Source organism: Oncorhynchus mykiss, chromosome 7, assembly GCF_057628025.1.
Source record: "Oncorhynchus mykiss isolate SJ-2025 chromosome 7, ASM5762802v1, whole genome shotgun sequence".
In the NCBI taxonomy this organism is placed as follows: Eukaryota; Metazoa; Chordata; class Actinopteri; order Salmoniformes; family Salmonidae; genus Oncorhynchus; species Oncorhynchus mykiss.
The window spans coordinates 79985623-79992500 of record NC_143028.1 but is presented as its reverse complement, the minus strand read 5'-3'; the positions used below and the strand labels follow the sequence as shown (position 1 = coordinate 79992500).

At 48.6% G+C, this 6878-nt stretch overlaps 1 protein-coding gene across 1 annotated transcript in view; it reads left to right on the top strand.

Moving 5' to 3' along the window:
- The window catches only part of LOC110511195 (arf-GAP with coiled-coil, ANK repeat and PH domain-containing protein 3), a 164215-nt gene that overhangs the window by 99048 nt on the left and 58289 nt on the right, over positions 1–6878 (top strand). The gene's annotated exons all lie outside the window — the stretch shown is intronic.

Below are 6878 nucleotides of genomic sequence, written 5' to 3'. Positions count from 1 at the left end.
ACTGTTCTACTGTAGGGATAGACCCTGGTTCTACTGTTCTACTGTAGGGACAGACCCTGGTTCTACTGTAGGGATAGACCCTGGTTCTACTGTTCTACTGTAGGGATAGACCCTGGTTCTACTGTTCTACTGTAGGGATAGACCCTGGTTCTACTGTTCTACTGTAGGGACAGACCCTGGTTCTACTGTAGGGATAGACCCTGGTTCTACTGTTCTACTGTAGGGATAGACCCTGGTTCTACTGTTCTACTGTAGGGATAGACCCTGGTTCTACTGTTCTACTGTAGGGACAGACCCTGGTTCTACTGTAGGGATAGACCCTGGTTCTACTGTTCTACTGTAGGGATAGACCCTGGTTCTACTGTTCTACTGTAGGGATAGACCCTGGTTCTACTGTTCTACTGTAGGGACAGACCCTGGTTCTACTGTAGGGATAGACCCTGGTTCTACTGTTCTACTGTAGGGATAGACCCTGGTTCTACTGTTCTACTGTAGGGATAGACCCTGGTTCTACTGTTCTACTGTAGGGACAGACCCTGGTTCTACTGTAGGGATAGACCCTGGTTCTACTGTTCTACTGTAGGGATAGACCCTGGTTCTACTGTTCTACTGTAGGGATAGACCCTGGTTCTACTGTTCTACTGTAGGGACAGACCCTGGTTCTACTGTAGGGATAGACCCTGGTTCTACTGTTCTACTGTAGGGATAGACCCTGGTTCTACTGTTCTACTGTAGGGATAGACCCTGGTTCTACTGTTCTACTGTAGGGACAGACCCTGGTTCTACTGTAGGGATAGACCCTGGTTCTACTGTTCTACTGTAGGGATAGACCCTGGTTCTACTGTTCTACTGTAGGGACAGACCCTGGTTCTACTGTTCTACTGTAGGGACAGACCCTGGTTCTACTGTTCTACTGTATGGATAGACCCTGGTTCTACTGTTCTACTGTAGGGACAGACCCTGGTTCTACTGTAGGGATAGACCCTGGTTCTACTGTTCTACTGTAGGGATAGACCCTGGTTCTACTGTTCTACTGTAGGGACAGACCCTGGTTCTACTATTCTACTGTAGGGATAGACCCTGGTTCTACTGTTCTACTGTAGGGATAGACCCTGGTTCTACTGTTCTACTGTAGGGACAGACCCTGGTTCTACTGTTCTACTGTAGGGACAGACCCTGGTTCTACTGTTCTACTGTAGGGATAGACCCTGGTTCTACTGTTCTACTGTAGGGATAGACCCTGGTTCTACTGTTCTACTGTAGGGATAGACCCTGGTTCTACTGTTCTACTGTAGGGACAGACCCTGGTTCTACTGTAGGGATAGACCCTGGTTCTACTGTTCTACTGTAGGGATAGACCCTGGTTCTACTGTTCTACTGTAGGGATAGACCCTGGTTCTACTGTTCTACTGTAGGGACAGACCCTGGTTCTACTGTAGGGATAGACCCTGGTTCTACTGTTCTACTGTAGGGATAGACCCTGGTTCTACTGTTCTACTGTAGGGATAGACCCTGGTTCTACTGTTCTACTGTAGGGACAGACCCTGGTTCTACTGTAGGGATAGACCCTGGTTCTACTGTTCTACTGTAGGGATAGACCCTGGTTCTACTGTTCTACTGTAGGGACAGACCCTGGTTCTACTGTTCTACTGTAGGGACAGACCCTGGTTCTACTGTTCTACTGTAGGGATAGACCCTGGTTCTACTGTTCTACTGTAGGGATAGACCCTGGTTCTACTGTTCTACTGTAGGGATAGACCCTGGTTCTACTGTTCTACTGTAGGGACAGACCCTGGTTCTACTGTAGGGATAGACCCTGGTTCTACTGTTCTACTGTAGGGATAGACCCTGGTTCTACTGTTCTACTGTAGGGACAGACCCTGGTTCTACTGTTCTACTGTAGGGACAGACCCTGGTTCTACTGTTCTACTGTATGGATAGACCCTGGTTCTACTGTTCTACTGTAGGGATAGACCCTGGTTCTACTGTTCTACTGTAGGGACAGACCCTGGTTCTACTGTAGGGATAGACCCTGGTTCTACTGTTCTACTGTAGGGATAGACCCTGGTTCTACTGTTCTACTGTAGGGACAGACCCTGGTTCTACTGTTCTACTGTAGGGACAGACCCTGGTTCTACTGTTCTACTGTAGGGATAGACCCTGGTTCTACTGTAGGGATAGACCCTGGTTCTACTGTAGGGACAGACCCTGGTTCTACTGTAGGGATAGACCCTGGTTCTACTGTTCTACTGTATGGACAGACCCTGGTTCTACTGTAGGGACAGGCCCTGGTTCTACTGTAGGGATAGACCCTGGTTCTACTGTAGGGACAGACCCTGGTTCTACTGTAGGGACAGACCCTGGTTCTACTGTAGGGATAGACCCTGGTTCTACTGTAGGGATAGACCCTGGTTCTACTGTAGGGATAGACCCTGGTTCTACTGTAGGGACAGACCCTGGTTCTACTGTAGGGATATACCCTGGTTCTACTGTAGGGATATACCCTGGTTCTACTGTAGGGATAGACCCTGGTTCTACTGTAGGGACAGACCCTGGTTCTACTGTAGGGACAGACCCTGGTTCTACTGTAGGGATAGTCCCTGGTTCTACTGTAGGGACAAACCTTGGTTCTACTGTAGGGATAGACCCTGGTTCTACTGTAGGGACAGACCCTGATTCTACTGTAGGGATAGACCCTGGTTCTACTATAGGGATAGACTCTGGTTCTACTGTAGGGACAGACCCTGGTTCTACTGTAGGGACAGACCCTGGTTCTACTGTAGGGACAGACCCTGGTTCTACTGTAGGGATAGACCCTGGTTCTACTGTAGGGACAGACCCTGGTTCTACTGTAGGGACAGACCCTGGTTCTACTGTAGGGATGGACCCTGGTTCTACTGTAGGGACGGACCCTGATTCTACTGTAGGGACGGACCTTGGTTCTACTGTTCTACTGTAGGGATATACCCTGGTTCTACTGCAGGGACGGACCCTGGTTCTACTGTAGGGATGGAACCTGGTTCTACTGTATGGATAGACCCTGGTTCTACTGTAGGGACATACCCTGGTTCTACTGTAGGGACAGACCCTGGTTCTACTGTAGGGATAGACCCTGGTTCTACTGTAGGGACAGACCCTGGTTCTACTGTAGGGATGGACCCTGGTTCTACTGTAGGGACGGACCCTGATTCTACTGTAGGGACGGACCATGGTTCTACTGTTCTACTGTAGGGATATATCCTGGTTATACTGTAGGGATAGACCCTTGTTCTACTGCAGGGATAGACCCTGGTTCTACTGTAGGGACAGACCCTGGTTCTACTGTAGGGACAGACCATGGTTCTACTGTAGGGACAGACCCTGGTTCTACTGTAGGGATAGACCCTGGTTCTACTGTAGGGATGGACCCTGGTTCTACTGTAGGGATAGACCCTTAACTGGTTCTACTGTAGGGACAGACCCTGGTTCTACTGTAGGGACAGACCCTGGTTGTACTGTAGGGACAGACCATGGTTCTACTGTAGGGATGGACCCTGGTTCTACTGTAGGGACAGACCCTGGTTCTACTGTAGGGACAGACCCTGGTTCTACTGTAGGGACAGACCCTGGTTCTACTGTAGGGACAGACCATGGTTGTACTGTAGGGACAGACCATGGTTCTACTGTAGGGATGGACCCTGGTTCTACTGTAGGGATGGACCCTGGTTCTATTGTAGGGACAGACCCTGGTTCTACTGTAGGGATAGACCCTGGTTCTACTGTAGGGATGGACCCTGGTTCTACTGTAGGGATAGACCCTTAACTGGTTCTACTGTAGGGACAGACCCTGGTTCTACTGTAGGGACAGACCCTTAACTGTAAGGGTTATATGTGCTATCAGAAAAATAAAATAAGGGTGTTTACTTCAGGGAGGTCAGAGACCAGGGGACACCAGGGCTGCTGTACCCGAATGCAGAGATCCTCTACTGGGCATGATGCCAACCTAAACTACCCTCCCTCTCCTTTCCCCACAGGCAAGAGGGCTGAAGTCGACAGATGGCATGATGTCACACTGCTTAGGGATTAACAGATGGAAAGGGATAGAGAGCGAGAGCGAGAGGGATAGTGAGAGAGGTCCAGAGAGTGAGAGCGATAGAGAGAGGGAGAGTGAGAGAGGTCCAGAGAGAGAGAGAGACCAACAATGCAGTTCAAGAAATAGAGTTAAGAAAATATTTACTAAGTAAACTAAAGTTAAAAAATCAAATAAAAAGTAACACAATAAAATTAACAATAACAAAGGTATATACAGGGTATTACGGTACAGAGTCAATGTGGAGGCTATATACAGGGTATTACGGTACAGAGTCAATGTGGAGACTATATACAGGGTATTACGGTACAGAGTCAATGTGGAGGCTGTATACAGGGTATTACGGTACAGAGTCAATGTGGAGACTATATACAGGGTATTACGGTACAGAGTCAATGTGGAGGCTGTATACAGGGTATTACGGTACAGAGTCAATGTGGAGGCTGTATACAGGGTATTACGGTACAGAGTCAATGTGGAGGCTATATACAGGGTATTACGGTACAGAGTCAATGTGGAGGCTATATACAGGGTATTACGGTACAGAGTCAATGTGGAGGCTATATACAGGGTATTACGGTACAGAGTCAATGTGGAGGCTATATACAGGGTATTACGGTACAGAGTCAATGTGGAGGCTGTATACAGGGTATTACGGTACAGAGTCAATGTGGAGGCTATATACAGGGGGTTACCGGTACAGAGTCAATGTGGAGGCTATATACAGGGTGTTACGGTACAGAGTCAATGTGGAGACTATATACAGGGTGTTACGGTACAGAGTCAATGTGGAGGCTATATACAGGGGGTACCGGTACAGAGTCAATGTGGAGGCTATATACAGGGGGTACCGGTACAGAGTCAATGTGGAGGCTATATACAGGGTATTACGGTACAGAGTCAATGTGGAGGCTATATACAGGGGGTACCAGTACAGAGTCAATGTGGAGGCTATATACAGGGGGTACCAGTACAGAGTCAATGTGGAGACTATATACAGGAAGCACCAGTACCGAGTCAACAGGTTCCTTCGAGGTATAACATTTGTACATAGGGGTTAAAGGTAAGGGTAAAGTGACTATCCATAGATAATAAACAGAGAGTAGCAGCAGTGTAAAAACAAAGGAGGGGGGGGTTAATGTAAATAGTCCGAGTGGCCATTTGATTAATTGTTCAGCAGTCTTATGGCTTGTGGGTAGAAGCTGTTGAGGAGCCTTTTGGACCTAGACTTTACACTCTGTTAACACTTACCGTGCGGTAGCAGAGAGATCAGTCTATGACTGGGCTGACTGAGGGAGGTGTTTAGTCACATGGTCCTTAACTTAGTTAGGGTTCTTTGACCATTTCTTTGGGCCTTCCTCTGACACCGCCTGGTATAGAGGTCCTGGATGGCAGGAAGCTCAGCCTCAGTGATGTACTGGGCCGTAAGCACTACCCTCTATAGTGCCTTATGGTCGGATGCCAAGCAGTTGCCATACCAGGTAGTAATGCAACCGGTCAATGCTCTCAATGGTGCAGCTGTAGAACTTTTTGAGGATTTAGGGACCCATGCCAAATCTTGTCGTGTCTTCTTCGCGACTGTCTTGGTGTGTTTGGACCATGATAGATCGTTGGTGATGTGGACACCAAGGAAATTTAAACTCTCGACCCGCTATACTTTCAGGCCCGTGGATGTTAATGTGGGCCTGTTCGACCCTCCTTGTCCTATAGTCCACGATCAGCTCCTTTGTCTTGCTCACGTTGAGGAAGAGGTTGTTGTCCTGACACCACACAGCCAGGTCTCTGACCTCCCTATATTCTCATCGTTGTTGGTGATCAGGCCTCCCACTTTTGTGTCATCGGCAAACTTGATGATGGTGTTGGAGTCATGCCTGGCCGCGCAGTCATGGGTGAACAGGTAGTACAGGAGGGGACTGAGTACACATCCCCTGAGGGGCCCCCGTGTTGAGGATCAGCGTGGCGGATGTGTGGTTGCCTACACTTACCACCTGGGGGTGGCCCATCAGGAAGTCCAGGATCCAGTTGCAGAGGGAGGTGTTTAGTCCCAGGGTCCTTAGCTTAGTGATGAGCTTTGAGGGCACTATGGTGTTGAACGCTGAGCTGTAGTCAATGAATAACATTCTCACATAGGTGTTCCTTTTGTCCAGGTGGGAAAGGGCAGTGTGGAGTGCAATAGAGATTGCATCATCTGTGGATCTGTTGGGGTGGTATGCAAATTGGAATGTGTCTAGGGTTTCTGGGATGGTGGTGTTGATGTGAGCCATGACCAGCATTTCAAAGCACTTCATGGCTACAGATGTGAGTGCTACTAGGCTGTAGTCATTTAGGAAGGTTACCTTTACATTCTTGGGTACAGGGACTATGGTGGTCTGCTTGAAACATGTGGGTATTACAGACTGGGTCAGGGAGAGGTTGAAAATGTCAGTGACGAGACTTGCCAGCTGGTCTGGCCTCGTGGCCTTGTGAATGTTGACCTGATTAAAGGTCTTGCTGACTTCGGCTACGGAGAGTGTGATCACACAGTCGTCCGGAACAGCTGGTGCTCTCATGCATGATTCAGTGTTACTTGCCTTGAAGCTATAGGATAGAGGGATAGAGTGGTAGAATTGAATTGAATAGAGAGCGAGAGACCAAGAGGGATAGAGAGATAGAGGGATAGAGAGAGAGGTAGGTGGGTAGGTAGGTGGGGGTTAGTGTTGGGGGTGTAGGGACCTGTAGGTGGGTGTTAGTGTTGGGGGTGTAGGGACCTGTGGGAGCCATAATGTTGGGAGCCATAATGTGTGCTTGATTAGGCAGCAATAGACTCTCA